Source organism: Eurosta solidaginis, chromosome 1, assembly GCF_040869045.1.
Source record: "Eurosta solidaginis isolate ZX-2024a chromosome 1, ASM4086904v1, whole genome shotgun sequence".
NCBI classification, from domain to species: Eukaryota; Metazoa; Arthropoda; class Insecta; order Diptera; family Tephritidae; genus Eurosta; species Eurosta solidaginis.
The window spans coordinates 107,153,938-107,171,003 of NC_090319.1; the positions used below are offsets into that span (position 1 = coordinate 107,153,938).

Consider the following 17,066-nt stretch of genomic DNA (forward strand, 5'->3'; position numbering starts at 1 on the left):
GAACTTTGCCATGTCCAAGTTGTATTCAAAATCTTCGGAATTTATTCAAAAATTCCTCTTCTGACACTAATTGTAACGAATTTACTGAAATTCCGCTTATTTCAAATCTTCGTCTAAGTTTAGAATCACTAAACTGTTGAATAAATAACTCCACTATTGAATAATGCAAAAATGGCCTTTATTAAAGTACTTCACAATAACACTTATACTTTGCAACTGTTTAAATCAAACTAATTTTTAAAATAATACTGTTATTGCTCGCTAGATAGCGTCTTAAATCCAACTGAATATCGCGCCTCTACTGTTGTTGCATTTTATACTCTCTGATTTCCTCGTTCGCATCTTCTAGGCGCTTCCATTTCCAGAATCTACTAGTTGGCCATCAGCTATAAAATTTCTCAGCTGTAACTACAGATACTGGCAATTACTGGCATATGCTGATGACATTGATATCATTGGCCTAAACACCCGCGCTGTTAGTTCTGCTTACTCCAAACTGGAAAAAGAAGCTGTAAAGATGGGTTTGATGGTGAATGAGGACACAACGAAGTACCTGCTGTCATCGAGCCAAGATTCAGCGCATACGCGCTTTGGCAACCACGCTACTGTTGGCAGCCATAATTTCGAAATAGTAAAAGACTTCGTTTATTTGGGAACCAGCATCTACACTAGCAACAACATCAGCACTGAAATCCAGCGAAGAATCAATCTTGCCAATAAATGCTACTTTGGACTAGGTAGGCAATTACAAGTCACTTATCGTACCCGTCCTGCTATATGGGGCAGAAGCATGGACCATGACAACAGCAGATGAAGCGGCTTTGGGAGTGTTCGAGAGAAAAGTTCTTCGAAAGATTTATGGACCTCTACGCGTTGGCGATGGCGAGTACCGAAGAAGATTTAATGATGAGCTGTACGAGCTATACGCAGACATCAACATAGTCCAGCGAATTAAAACGCAGCAGCTGCGCTGGCTAGGCCATGTTATGCGAATGAAAGATGATGCTCCGGCCAAGAAAGTGTTTCTATCGGATCCGCCTATTGAAGCAGAGGTAGAGGGCGGCCCCACTCCGTTGGAAGGACCAGGTGGACAACGATTTAAACTCCCTTGGTGTGGCCAATTGGCGCCGGTTGGCGGAGCGAAGGAGCGACTGGCGCGCCTTGTTGGACGGCCATAACCGTTTAGACGTTAAGCGTCAATTAAGTAAGTAAGTAAGTAACTACAGATGCACGATTTTATAGCTTCTCTCATTGCATACTTTCGGGAGTATCTCAGATATATGCATGCGGTTGTGCGTTGTCTCTCCGCTGCGTGTACGTACATATGTGTAGACATAATGATTGATTCGTTTATGTAGATACAAGTGACTGTCTGCTTTATTGTTGTTGTGACCTCATTTACTTAGCATCAGACTAGGGATGTGAGTATCACTTAGTGTCACTAATATTCGTCACAATGTTTTAAAATAGTTCGGGTTACATATATAATATCAACCGAAAAGTTGATACTTTTGCCTTTCTAGACGACGGATCTAACGTTACTCTCCTGGAGAGAAATTTTGCGAAAAATTTTATCTTAAAGGGGAACCGAAAAATGTGTGCCTGAAATGGACATCGGATACCACACGCAATGAAGATGGTTGTAAATTAGTAAACCTGCAAATTTCACAGCGACATTCGAATGCCAAGAGGTATGCTATTTTAAACGCCCACACTGTCAAAAGCTTACCACTTCCAGTAAAAAGTGTCACAAAGGAAGATTTGTCATGCTATTTCTATTTGAGGCAGGGGCGTAGCCAGAAAAATGCCTTGGAAGGTTGAAAAAAATTTTTTTTTTTCAGTTAAATAAATAAAAAAAAATGTTGTCTTAACTTTAACATTAAAGTACGTGTATTTAGAATATGATATGAAAAAGGTTACAAAAAAACTAAAGCGCATGCGTCAGCTTTTCTTTGCCATTTCATCTAAAACTTCATCAACGGTAATAATTTGATCACGGTGGATGCTTAGTGATGCGCAGCCATTCAATTGATTTTCACTCATCGTGTTTCTCAAATAGTTTTTAATCAGCCTAATAGTTGAAAATGATCTCTCGTTCGTTGCCGTTGTTACTGGAAGCGTACACAAGATTTTCAACAACATGTGAACATTAGGAAAAGCCACAGAATCGCATTCCTGTAATATTAATCATAGATAAATTGATAAAAAAAACCGATGTAGCACCTTCAGGAATAAGTAGAATTCGTGCTTTTTGAGCCTATGCATGAGATATAACGTATACGTATATAAAATTCAAAAGAAAGAAACTGATCGAAAAGAAACAAATTTAATTTCAAAAAGTCATATCTACACGGAAAAACACTAATGTGTTTTTTACATTTTAAAATGTGAAAAACACATTATTTTTCATTTTTCAAATAATTTGAAATTTACATTTTTGAAATGTGTTTTTGACATGAAAAAAAAATTAGATATTACATTATAATAATGTGTTTTCCACATGGAAAATAATATCAAATTTGCATTATATTTCAAAATAGGAAAAGTGTACTTCAAAAAATGCTGTAAATTTAACATTATTTAAATGTTAAAAATATTTGCCTTTTCATTCCGATGAATGTAATCGCTGTGGCGGCAAACGAGCAAACGCCTGAATTGATAATCAGCCCTATTCTGCATTTCGACTTGGATGGAAATTTTTTCGATTTGGCAATTTTGGTATTCTGGTTTCCAATCTCTTTCGATCCAACTTCGGATCGTTCGATTTTGTTTATTCTGCATTCCGATCGTAGTTCCGTTTTTCTAAGTTAGAAATTAGTTGGCGGAAAAATATTTTATTTTTATTTTTTTATTAATTTATAACAGAATTTTAACAAGTAGAGGAAGGTGAAGCGAAAACGTAAACAATCCTTGCGAAGAGAATAAATTAATCTTCATAAAGTATTTTAGGCCAGTGCAATGAAATTAGCATCCATAAAATTCAGAAAATGTCAACTATATTCCTGCAGGAATCCGTTTTAACAAAACTTGGTGGCCACGGCAGGGAATTGGCCAAACGAACGACAAAAACACACTTACAATTATGAAAGCACTTCACTCAAAAAAATATAACACGGCGGCAATATATTCTATTGCTTTTTTTTGTACAAAATGGCGTGGTTGATAAAATATAAATGGTTTTCAGTGTTTTTTATAAATTTTCTTTAATTTATTTTGTTCCAATGTTCACACATTCCGTACAAACAGCTGATTTCGAAAAATCATTTGCTCTTCCTCTTCTCGTTACGATTCCGTCAGTAAACTACATCGTTGATCCGTTTTACAACTTTGTATGGGCCTTCCCAATTACACTGCAATTTCGGGGACAAACCCTTTTTTCGTTGTGGGTTGTATAACAGCACCAAACCTCCTTCCTGAAAACCTTCCGAATTAATTGCTTTATCGTATCTGGCTTTCATCTTATCACTCATAATCTTTGCTAGTTGCCTTACAAGATCGTGCATCTCTCTCAGCTCTTCTTCCAAGACACCAGTGGATTTCTTGAGATTTGTCTTCGCATCGGCATCTATCCCAAACTTCAAATCAGCTGGCAGTCGAAGGTCATTGCCAAAAATTTATTTTGCAGGGGTTTGGCCCGTTTTCTCATGCACTGCTGATCGGTAAGCCATAGAGAATAATGGTATGCGGGTATCCCAATCCTTATGGTACTTGTCTATTACTTTCCTTAAATGCTCCTCCAAGGTTCTATTGAAACGTTCCACCATACCATCGGACTGAGGATGCAATGCAGTTGTCCGTGTTTTTCTAATGCCCAATGATTTACACATTTCCTGGAATACAGCTGATTCGAAATTCCTGCCTTGGTCAGAATGTAACTCCATTGGTACCCCATACCTTGCAACCCAATTGTTTATAAACACTTTGGTTACTGTTTCCGCTTCTTGATTTGGGATTGGGTATACCTCTGGCCATTTGTTGAAATAATCGATAACCACCAGTACATATTTGTTTCCACAGTTGCTAGTAGGAAATGGACCTGCGACATCCATAGCGATCCTTTCAAATGACACACCTGAGTTAAATTGCTTCATCTGGCCATGACTTCGGGTGTTGGGCCCTTTCGCTCTGCTGCAAACCTCGCAGTTCTTCCACTCAGTGACCGACTGACGGCAACCAACCCAACATAATCTCTGTTTAATCTTCTCGAGCGTCTTTGTAATTCCAAGATGACCTCCGCTTGGACCATTATGCAGCTCGCTGAGCACGTCAGGAATCCTCTTTCTGGGAACAACTATCAGTTTCTTCTTGCATTGACCATCCTCACTCTTCCATACTCGATGCAAGCAACCGGATATCAATTCTAAACTGTTCTACTGTGCCCAATATGACTTCGCAATGGGACTCTCTGCTGAAATTTCTTCTCTGTTTGGTCTTTAGTTTCGTTCGAGCCCTTGCATAACATGTGACAGATCTGTATCTTCTAGCTGACACTTTCTTTGTTGTTCCTTGTCCCATTCATCCGTTCACGTTTAGCCATTAGCCGGACATCTATAATGACTTCTTTAGCCTCGGCCTTTGAACAGTGCTTGCATTCCAAACTACATGGTCTTCGTGACATTGCATCAGCATTTAAATGGGTACTACCTTTTCGATGCTCAATGGAAAAGCCATAGCTTTGTAGTCAGTCGATCCACCGTGCCAATTGTCCTTCCGGATTAAGGAACTGCAGAAGCCATTTCAACGCTGCATGATCTGTCCTGACACGGAACCGCTGGCCGTAGAGGTATTTGTGAAAATGTTTAATGCACTCTACCAATGCCAACAGCTCTCTCCCCGTAACGCAGTAGTTCCTCTCTGGTTTTCCAATCGAACGGCTGTAATATGCAACTACTTTTCCTGTCTATCGATCAGTTGTGATAAAACGCCTCCTATAGCATATCCAGTCGCATCTGTATCTAGAATAAATGTTGCTCCTGGAATCGGATATGCTAACATTGGGGCAGTGCACAAACGCTCCTTCAGTTGTGTTTCCATCTTTGATGTTATGCGTGTATCCTGCGATTCCAGGTGAGATGCCATATATGTCTTCTGTTCTTCCATCTTTGATGTTATACGGTTCTCTTGGGATTCTAGTTGAGATGCCATATACGTCTTCTGTTCTTCCAGTTGAGATGACATTTGCGATGACATTGATGTTACTGTCGATGTTTGTGCAGATATTGCAGCCAATATCATGTTCAAGTCTGTGCTCGCAACTGTTTGCGATGTTTCATTTTTCTCTTAAATTTTTGTTGTCTCCTCGCCATCAAGAGGAAAGACATACTCTTCTACGTTAATTTCTTCTGCTTGCATTGCCTCTCGTAATCGTGCCTGAAGTTCTAGTTTAATGCCGCTTGTATTCAATCCACGGCTTTCCAACTCCTTCTTCAGTTGCTGGATCTTCAATTCATTGAACTTTGCCATGTCCAAGTTGTATTCAAAATCTTCGGAATTTATTAAAAAATTCCTCTTCTGACACTAATTGTAACGAATTTACTGAAATTCTGCTTATCTCAAATCTTCGTCTAAGCTTAGAATCACTAAACTGTTGAATAAATAACTCCACTATTGAATAATGCAAAAATGGCCTTTATTAAAGTACTTCACAATAACACTTATACTTTGCAACTGCTTAAATCAAATTGATTTTTAAAATAATACTGTTATTGCTCGCTAGATAGCGTCTTAAATCCAACTGAATATCGCGCCTCTACTGTTGTTGCATTTTATACTCTCTGATTTCCTCGTTCGCATCTTCTAGGCGCTTCCATTTCCAGAATCTACTAGTTGGCCATCAGCTATAAAATTTCTCAGCTGTAACTACAGATACTGGCAATTACTGGCATATGCTGATGACATTGATATCATTGGCCTAAACACCCGCGCTGTTAGTTCTGCTTACTCCAAACTGGAAAAAGAAGCTGTAAAGATGGGTTTGATGGTGAATGAGGACATAACGAAGTACCTGCTGTCATCGAGCCAAGATTCAGCGCATACGCGCTTTGGCAACCACGCTACTGTTGGCAGCCATAATTTCGAAATAGTAAAAGACTTCGTTTATTTTGGAACCAGCATCTACACTAGCAACAACATCAGCACTGAAATCCAGCGAAGAATCAATCTTGCCAATAAATGCTACTTTGGACTAGGTAGGCAATTGAAAAGTAAAGTCCTCTCTCGGCGAACGAAAATCATACTCTACAAGTCACTTATCGTACCTGTCCTGCTATATGGGGCAGAAGCATGGACCATGACAACAGCAGATGAAGCGGCTTTGGGAGTGTTCGAGAGAAAAGTTCTTCGGAAGATTTATGGACCTCTACGCGTTGGCGATGGCGAGTACCGAAGAAGATTTAATGATGAGCTGTACGAGCTATACGCAGACATCAACATAGTCCAGCGAATTAAAACGCAGCGGCTGCGCTGGCTAGGCCATGTTATGCGAATGAAAGATGATGCTCCGGCCAAGAAAGTGTTTCTATCGGAACCCGCCTATGGAAGCAGAGGTAGAGGGCGGCCCCCACTCCGTTGGAAGGACCAGGTGGAAAACGATTTAAACTCCCTTGGTGTGACCAATTGGCGCCGGTTGGCGGATCTACTGGCGCGCCTTGTTGGACGGCCATAACCGTTTAGACGTTAAGCTCCAATTAAGTAAGTAAGTAAGTAACTACAGATGCACGATTTTATAGCTTCTCTCATTGCATACTTTCGGGAGTATCTCAGATATATGCATGCGGTTGTGCGTTGCCTCTCCGCTGGTTGTACGTACATATGTGTAGACATAATGATTGATTCGTTTATGTAGATACAAGTGACTGTCTGCTTTATTGTTGTTGTGACCTCATTTACTTAGCATCAGACTAGGGATGTGAGTATCACTTAGTGTCACTAATATTCGTCACAATGTTTTAAAAAAGTTCCGGTTACATATATAATATCAACCGAAAGGTTGATACTTTTGCCTTTCTAGACGACGGATCTAACGTTACTCTCCTGGAGAGAATTTATGCGAAAAATTTTATCTTAAAGGGGAACCGAAAACTGTGTGCCTTAAATGGACATCGGATACCACACGCAATGAAGGTGGTTGTAAATTAGTAAACCTGCAAATTTCACAGCGACATTGGAATGCCAAGAGGTATCCTATTTTAAACGCCCACACTGTCAAAAGCTTACCACTTCCGGTAAAAAGTGTCACAAAGGAAGATCTGTCATGCTATTTCTATTTGAGGCAGGGGCGTAGCCAGAAATTTGCCTTGGGAGGTTCAAAAAAAATTTTTTTTTTTCAGTTAAATAAATAAAAAAAATGTTGTCTTTAGCTTTAACATTAAAGTACGTGTATTTAGAATATGATATGAAAAAGGTTACAAAAAAACTAAAGCGCATGCGTCAGCTTTTCTCTGCCATTTCATCTAAAACTTCATCAACGGTAATAATTTGATCACGGTGGATTCTTAGTGATGCGCAGCCATTCAATCGATTTTCACTCATCGTGTTTCTCAAATAGTTTTTAATCAGCCTAAGAGTTGGAAAAGATCTCTCGTTCGTTGCCGTTGTTACTGGAAGCGTACACAAGATTTTCAACAACATGTGAACATTAGGAAAAGCCACAGAATCGCATTCCTGTAATATTAATCATAGATAAATTGATAAAAAAAAAAACCGATGTAGCACCTTCAGGAATAAGTAGAATTCATGCTTTTTGAGCCTATGCATGAGATCTAACGTATACGTATATAAAATTCAAAAGAAACTGATCGAAAAGAAACAAATTTAATTTTAAAAAGTCATATCTACACGGAAAAACACTAATGTCAAAAACACATTATTTTTCATTTTTCAAATAATTTGAAATTTACATTTTTGAAATGTGTTTTTGACATGAAAAAAAAATTAGATATTACATTATAATAATGTGTTTTCCACATGGAAAATAATATCAAATTTGCATTATATTTCAAAATAGGAAATGTGTACTTCAAAAAAATGCTGTAAATTTAACATTATTTAAATGTTAAAAATATTTGCCTTTTCATTCCGATGAATGTAATCGCTGTGGCGGCAAACGAGCAAACGCCTGAATTGATAATCAGCCCTATTCTGTATTTCGACTTGGATGGAAATTTTTTCGATTTGGCAATTTTGGTATTCTGGTTTGCAATCTCTTTCGATCCAACTTCGAATCGTTCGATTTTGTTTATTCTGCATTCCGATCGTAGTTCCGTTTTTCTAAGTTATAAATTAGTTGGCGGAAAAATATTTTCTTTTTATTTTTTTATTAATTTATAACAGAATTTTAACAAACATGTAAGTAAAACTTGTTAAGAAACGTAGAAGGCTTAATGATGATTGTTTTTATATGTTTCCAGGTCTAAAACAACATGTCGATGTCGAAGTCCTTGGACGTATTTGCCCCGCAAAAGTATCTAACACATTCTTGAAAGCATCCTTAACTAGTCGAAAGTTTTTTTTGAACCTAAATAAGAAAATAAGTCATTAAACTTTACAATTTTTAAGTTCAATTTCTTACAATTCGTCACTCATCTCAAATGGATTCCACAAATCTCGCAATATTTGCCTTTCCATTCTCGCCTGTCCATATTCGTATGCGTTGCTTTCCAACTCCACAAATAATGCCGCGGCTATTGATTCCATTATAATAGACAGCTATAATTTGTGCCTGTTCGTTGGGTCCAGTTATATGCCAAAGCAAGCTGCCGGAGTAGAGGAAGGTGAAGCGAAAACGTAAACAATCCTTGCGAAGAGAATAAATTAATCTTCATAAAGTATTTTAGGCCAGTGCAATGAAATTAGCATCCATAAAATTCAGAAAATGTCAACTATATTCCTGCAGGAATCCGTTTTAACAAAACTTGGTGGCCACGGCAGGGAATTGGCCAAACGAACGACAAAAACACACTTACAATTATGAAAGCACTTCACTCAAAAAATATAACACGGCGGCAATATATTCTATTGCTTTTTTTGTACAAAATGGCGTGGTTGATAAAATAAAAACGTTTTTCAGTGTTTTTTACAAATTTTCTTTAATTTATTTTGTTCCAATGTTCACACATTCCGTACAAACAGCTGATTTCGAAAAATCATTTGCTCTTCCTCTTCTCGTTACGATTCCGTCGTAATGCAGAATACCGAACTTCGATTAAAGCGGAGCGTAGAACGGGAGCGTAATCGAAATGCAGAATAGGGGTGTGTCGCTGCAGAAGAATGTGTGAGTGTTAACTCAGGTACTAATAATGAGTCAACTATTCCATGTTTGAATAGTAGTGCTCGCTCTACAAAGAAATCTTTGACCATTTATTTTCAAAATATGTCGGGAATGAGGACTAAAGCTTCAACTGTTTATGCCGCTACTTGTAAGAGTGGTTATGATATAAATGTTCTCGTGGAAACGTGGTTAGCCGAAGATTTTCATGATAATGAGTTTTTTGATAAGAATCTGTACAATGTGTTTCGCAAAGATCGAAATAGTTTAAGGACTGGTCTCTCTCGAGGAGGAGGAGTCTTAATAGCTGTTAAGAAAGAAAACCATTCGTCTCAGGTTCCTCTTAATATAGCTGATACTGCTATAGACCAACTAATAATTTCAATAAAAGGCAAAACCGGTATTCTTCACGTTAGTGTATCTTTTATCCCGCCAAATAGTCCGGAGAAGCTTTATGAAGATCATGTTAATAATATTATGTATGTTTCGAGGGACGATTTGAATTCGCAGTTATGTGTATTAGGTGATTTTAATTTAAATAGAATCATTTGGAGTTATCTTCCAGGTGAAAATGTTCTTATACCAACCAATGTAAATTATGCTAATGAAATGTATTTAGTTGATAGTTTTTACAGTTTACAATTAGTTCAAATTAATAACTTTGTAAACTCACTCGATAAAATACTAGATCTAATTTTTGTTAGCAATGATCTAAATTGTAATTTACTTTGCTCTTGCTTTCCGTTATCGAATACCGACAAGCATCATATACCATTAATATTAGAGCTTGAGTTTTATGAGTATACAAATGTTACACTTAATAATGAGATTGGTTTCAATTATAGTCGGTGTGATTTTGGATTGATAAATAATTTAATTTCCAATGTTGACTGGCAACTTCTATTTCATCACCGCAGTCTTGTGGACTGTTTTAATGTATTTAAAAGTAATATCCCGGAAATAGTAGAAAATAATATTCCTCGTGTTCCAGCAAGGGTTTATAAGTTACCGTGGTATACAAAGAACCTAAAGAAACTTAAAAACCAACATAATAAATATTATAAACTTTTTATGGAATCGAATTCCCTTCAACACAAGAAAGAATACTTAAAGTACGTTAAGGAGTTCAATTGCCTTGATAAATTCTTTACAATCAGTATATTAATAACTTCGAGAATAACATCAAATTTAATCCAAAGTCGTTTTGGAATTTTATTCGTTCTAAGTGATCATCTTCAGCTATTCCGCGGTCTGTGTTTTACCAAGGTATAAATTCAGCATCATCTTATAACTCGGCAAATTTGTTCGCAGAGTTTTTCAAAGCGAATTTCGACTTTAGTGATGCTCCGAGTGACAATAGTGGTATGCTAAATAACATATCGTCTTGTCTTAACTTCCCAACATTAGTTCTTGACATAGATGATATTATTATAAGTATTAAGACTATCAAGAGTTCAAAGCAGTGCGACTATCAACAATTTTCATCTTTTTTCTAAGGAAATGTATGGTTTCGGTTGCGGAACCCTTGTACATTTTTAATTTGTCCCTAAAGTCAGGCATTTTTTTTGGATGATTGGAAAATTACTTATATTGAACCAGTTCACAAGAATGGTAATAAGAGTGATGTTTCAAATTATCGACCAATTTCTAAATTGCCCGTTATATCGAAACTGTTTGAGAAAGTGGTTATGGGAAAGTTAATGTCGTTAGTTCAGCGGCATATCTCCCCAAATCAGCATGGATTTGTTCCAGGACGTTCAACATTTTCTAATCTCTCAGTATTTTCCAATTACTGCATCTCAGCGTTCACAGATGGTTGCCAAGTCGACTGCATATATACTGACTTATCCAAAGCTTTTGATAGAGTATATCATTGAGTATTATTGGCTAAGCTACAGCATTGGGGTTTTATTCCACCTTCTTACAATGGATACTTACTTACTTAATTGGCGCTTGACCGTCTAAACGGTTATGACCGTCCAACAAGGCGCGCCAGTCGCTCCGCCAACCGTCGCCAATTGGTCACACCAAGGGAGTTTAAATCGTTTCCCACCTGGTCCTTCCAACGGAGTGGGGGCCGCCCTCTACCTCTGCTTCCATAGGCGGGTTCCGATAGAAACACTTTCTTGGCCGGAGCATCATCTTTCATTCGCATAACATGGCCTAGCCAGCGCAGCCGCTGCGTTTTAATTCGCTGGACTATGTTGATGTCTGCGTATAGCTCGTACAGTTCATCATTAAATCTTCTTCGGTACTCGCCATCGCCAACGCGTACAGGTCCATAAATCTTTCGAAGAACTTTTCTCTCGAACACTCCCAAAGCCGCTTCATCTGCTGTTGTCATGGTCCATGCTTCTGCCCCATATAGCAGGACGGGTACGATAAGTGACTTGTAGAGTATGATTTTCGTTCGCCGAGAGAGGACTTTACTTTTCAATTGCCTACCTAGTCCAAAGTAGCATTTATTGGCAAAACTGATTCTTCGCTGGATTTCAGTGCTGATGTTGTTGCTAGTGTTGATGCTGGTTCCAAATAAACGAAGTCTTTTACTATTTGGAAATTATGGCTGCCAACAGTAGCGTGGTTGCCAAGGCGCATATGCGCTGACTCTTTGCTCGATGACAGCAGGTACTTCGTTTTGTCCTCATTCACCATCAAACCCATCTTTACCGCTTCTTTTTCCAGTTTGGAGTAAGCAGAACTAACAGCGCGGATGTTTAGGCCGATGATATCAATGTCATCAGCATATGCCAGTAATTGCACGCTTTTGTATTATATTGTTCCAGTGCGGTTAAGTTCTGCAGCTAGTATAATTTTCTCCAGCATCAAATTAAAGAAATCGCACGATAGGGGGTCACCCTGTCTGAAACCTCGTTTAGTTTCGAACGGCTCGGAGAGGTCCTTCCCAATTCTGACTGAGCTGATGGTGTTGCTCAACGTCATTTTGTACAGCCGTATAAGTTTTTCGGCGAAACTAAATTCAGACATAGCGGCATATAGGCCGCTCCTTTTCGTGCTGTCGAAGGCGGCTTTAAAGTCGACGAAGAGGTGATGTGTGTCGGTTCCCTTTTCACGGGTTTTTTCCAAGATTTGGCGCATTGTGAAAATCTGGTCGATGGTAGATTTACCAGGTCTGAAGCCGCACTGATAAGGTCCAATCAGCCGGTTTACGGTGGGCTTCAATTTTTCGCACAATACACTTGAAAGGACCTTATATGCGATATTAAGAAGGCTGATTCCACGAGAGTTGGTGCATTTTGCAGTATCCCCCTTCTTGTGGACTGGGAAAAGAACACTTAGATTCCAACCGTCGGGCATGCTTTCGTCCGCCCATATTTTGCTAAGAAGCTGCTGCATGCGCCTTACCAACTCCTCGCCGCCGAACTTGAATAGCTCCGCAGGCAATCCATCAGCGACCACGGCCTTGTTGTTTTTCAATCTGGTTATTGCTATTCTAACTTCGTCATAATCGGGCGGGGGGACATATATTCCATCATCATCGATTGCGGGATCGGGTTCTTCATCTCTGCGCGGTGAATTGCTGCCTCCATTTAGGAGGGCAGAGAAGTATTCCCTCCATAATCTAACCGCTCTCTGGACATCAGTTACAAAGTCGCCGTTTTCATTCCTACAGGAGTTTGCCCCGGTCTCAAAACCTTCCGTCTGTCGCCGTATTTTTTGGTAGAATTTTCGGCCGTTATTCCTGGTGGCTAGCAGCTCAAGCTCCTCGCACTCACGCCTTTCTGCTTCTGCTTTTTTCTTCCTGAAAAGGCGTCTCGCTTCCCTTTTCAACCCACGATAGCGTTCACACACTCCTCTTGTCGCGCTCGCTTTTAACGTAGCCCTGTAGGCAGCGTCTTTTCTTTCGGTTGCAACGCGGCATTCTTCATCATACCAGTTATTTTTTCGTGGCCGCCGGTAACAAATTTTTTCCTCGGCGGCAGTACGAAGTGCTTTGGAGATATGCTCCCACTGCTCCTGTGTTCCTTCAGGATGAGTTGTGCTCTCAGAGAGCAGGTGTGAGAGTCGAGTTGCGAAATCATTGGCAGTCTGTTGTGATTGAAGCTTTTCGACGTCTAGCTTTCCTTGTGTTTTTTGTTCCTTGGTTTTAGCCGCTTTGAGGCGGGTGCGTATTTTGGCTGCAACGAGATAATGGTCCGAGTCGATGTTAGGTCCTCGGATCGTGCGCAAATCTAAAACACTGGAGGCATGCCGTCCGTCTATCACAACGTGATCGATCTGATTGCGAGTATTTCGATCAGGAGACAGCCATGTAGCTTCATGTATCTTTTTATGCATGAACCTCGTGCTGGATATGATCATGTTTCGAGCACCGGCAAAGTCAATCAGCCTCAGTCCGTTAGGAGAAGTTTCATTGTGTAGGCTGAACTTTCCGACTGTAGGGCCAAAAACACCTTCTTTGCCCACCCTGGCGTTAAAGTCGCCAAGCACGACTTTTATATCATGACGGGGGCAGCGCTCGTATGTGCGTTCTAATTATTCATAAAAGGTGTCTTTCACCTCATCGCCTTTCTCCTCTGTCGGCGCATGGGCGCATATGAATGATATATTAAAAAATTTTGCTTTTATTCGGATAGCGGCGAGACGCTCGTCCACAGGCGTGAACGCCACTTGGCGACAAAGTCTCTCTCCCACCACGAATCCGACGCCGAAACTGCGCTTATTCGCATGGCCACTCCAATATATGTCACAATTTTTGATCTTCTTTCTTCCTTGCTTCGTCCAACGCATTTCTTTGATGGCGGTGATGTCAGATTTTGCTTTGACGAGGACATCAACCAGCCGGGCATCTGCACCAATCCCATTCAGGGAGCGGACGTTCCAGGTACATGCCCTCAATTCATTATCCTTCAAACGTTTGCCATGGTCGTCATCAATAGAGAGTGTATTAATCCGAGGCTTATTGTTATATTTACAATGGATAAGTTCATATTTATCCAATAGAATCAATTTTGTTGTTATCGATAATGTAAAGTCAGCGCCATATGTGGCTACTTCGGGTGTGCCTCAAGGAAGCATCCTTGGTCCGCTCTTCTTTATAATGTTTTTTAATGATGTCAGTGCTTACTTTAAAAAGTGCGGTCATCTTATTTACGCTGATGACTTGAAAATCTTTTTCAAAATAAAAAATGAGTCTGATGTTCTTGCACTTCAAACAGAATTAGTTGCATTTAATGATTGGTGCAACAGGAATAGGCTTGCTCTCAATGTCAGTAAATGTTACAGTGTTGCGTATTCTAAATTAAATCAGAATTTGATTTCAACTTATTACGTTTCTGATATACCTTTGGTAAGGGTCAATAAAATTCGAGACTTAGGTATCGTATTTGATTCACCATTTATGTTCATTGAACACTTAAATTTTATAATCCCTAAAGCGTATTCTTTATTGGCATTTATAAAAAGAAATGGCTCAGAGTTTAGAGACCCATATACTAAAAAGTTATTGTATAATGCGTTTTTAAGATCAAGGCTGGAATATGGTTCTATAATCTGGTGTCCATATTATGAGGTTCACAGTAAAAGGATTGAACGTGTTCAAAAAGTATTTATGAAATATTGCTTATCTGACATAAATTGTGACCTGCCGATCTCTTCATATACATCCAGGTGTAAGTTAATTAATCTGCATACATTAGAGAGTAGAAGGGTAATTTCTTCTATTATATTCATTTATGATATCGTTAATGGCATTATCGATTGTCCAATACTTCTTGCATTATTGAACTTTCATGTGCCACCACGTAACTTACGCCAACATAATGTGTTTACTATTGAAAAGTTAAGATCTAATTATGCGATGAATGCTCCAATCACACGCGCTCTAAGTGTAATCAACTCTATTAATTCCAATCATTGCATTGACTTTTCTATATCTCGAACTTGCTTTAAAAATATGTTATTTTCTGTTTTAAGCTAAATAGTTTAGTACTATCCATATATATATGTACACATATATACATATGGAATCTAGTCTGTAAGATTTTTGTAATCATAGACTTAAATAAATAAATATGAAATATGAATTTGGCAGGAACGTTAATCCTGTTACTATATGTGTGCTAAATAAAAATTAGCAAAATCGGATGACGAACACCCCCACTTAAAAAGAAAAAAATAAATTAAGTCAAATTTTAACAAAAAATTGAATATCTTTACAATATATAAGTAAATTATGTCAGTATTCAACTCCAGTTGTTGCGGCAAAGGAGCTTTGCGACAGATCACTTTGGCAGACGCGGGTGGTAGATCGCTTGGAGGCAATGTAGCGGGCGGTAGATTATCTGCGGGTGTGGACTGTATGGTGCGGGTTTATACTTACGCAAATATATCCCGCTGCAACCGATAAATTGATGGCGTGATGCACCACGGTGAACACTATCATGCGTCCTTTTCAGGGATTACTTGCGGTAGTTTGTGCGAAATCACTCCAAATAATACAACACGAATGATGTTGCTCGATTAGCAAAACCAACTTTAATTTAAATATATACTTTACTGGGTTTTACAATCTTTCAAATAATTTAAAGCCGGGCGGTGGAAAAATGGCACGTTTCCTCTTTTTTTTCACTTGCTAGCGAATACTCATCCAAAATATAAGAAAACGTCAAAATCCATTAGTTGCTGAAAGCAACTAATGGGCACTACTTTACCGGCACAAATGTACTGCCTTATCAGCAGATAATCAATCATAGCGCCTAATTGGGTACAATGCATTGCATGATTCATCATACCGCCGCCCTTGAACTATCTGTACATGTATACAAGATAGGTTCAACTAAAACTTATGAATATTTACAAGGCGTTTGAAACTTAATATTGAAAAATTCACAAATTTTAATTTCTTTAAATATTCAAACGTTACGTTAATTTAACAACAGTTCGATCTTTAAATAGATTTCAAATTTCAATTAATATGCAAAATTTACTTTAATTTTACAATGACTAAAACTTCGAACAGACTTCACATATTTAAGTTTACTTATAATTATACAAATGTAATTATAAAGCTGGATGTCACATATATAAAAAAAATTTTTTTCCAAATTTCGAACTTCAAAGAATGTGGACTTAAAAAATATTTAAGTTTAATTATAGTTACTTAAATATAATCAAACAGATTGATAATTATAAATTTTACAGTTTATATTTGCGATATACATATATATACATATGCAATTCTTAGTTAGATGCATACCAAGTGTGGATTTAATTGTTCAACCCATTACGACTCGCAGAATAGATGTCCTTTGGTAGGCAGAAGGCACAATCTGTTTATAGGTCGCACGTATTCCCCGTTACTTGTTCTCACTGTTACGACTCGCACATTTCCATCCTTCCCAGGGTGACAATGAATTACCCTAGCAAGCGTCCACTTTGTAGGTGGAGTTCGTTCATCAAACAGCTCGACAACATCTCCTTCTTCGTAATTGCGTGAAGATTTGAGCCATTTCGTTCGACGTGGCAAGTTTAAAAGATATTCATCTCTCCATCGGTGCCAAAAATGTTTTCGTATTTCGGAGATTAGGTGCCATCGTTGAAGTAGATTTCCACAGAACCCTTGACCCTCAGGTTCTGGGATCGACTTCAATGGCTCACCGATGAGAAAGTGACCAGGCGTTAAGTCGTCAAGGTCGGTCGCGCTAGTTGGATTCGCTCATAGAGGGCGCGAATTAACGCATGCCTCAACTTCAGCTAGCAATGTACTGAGCTCTTCGAAGGATAATAAGCTCCCCTCAAGAATGCGTTTAATGTGGTATTTTACGCGCTTTACACCGAC

The 17,066-nt window shown here is 38.7% G+C and overlaps 1 protein-coding gene across 1 annotated transcript in view; it reads right to left on the reverse strand.

Moving 5' to 3' along the window:
- Positions 1-17,066, reverse strand: part of LOC137236681 (adenosylhomocysteinase-like) — a 505,973-nt gene that overhangs the window by 96,227 nt on the left and 392,680 nt on the right. The window lies entirely within an intron of this gene.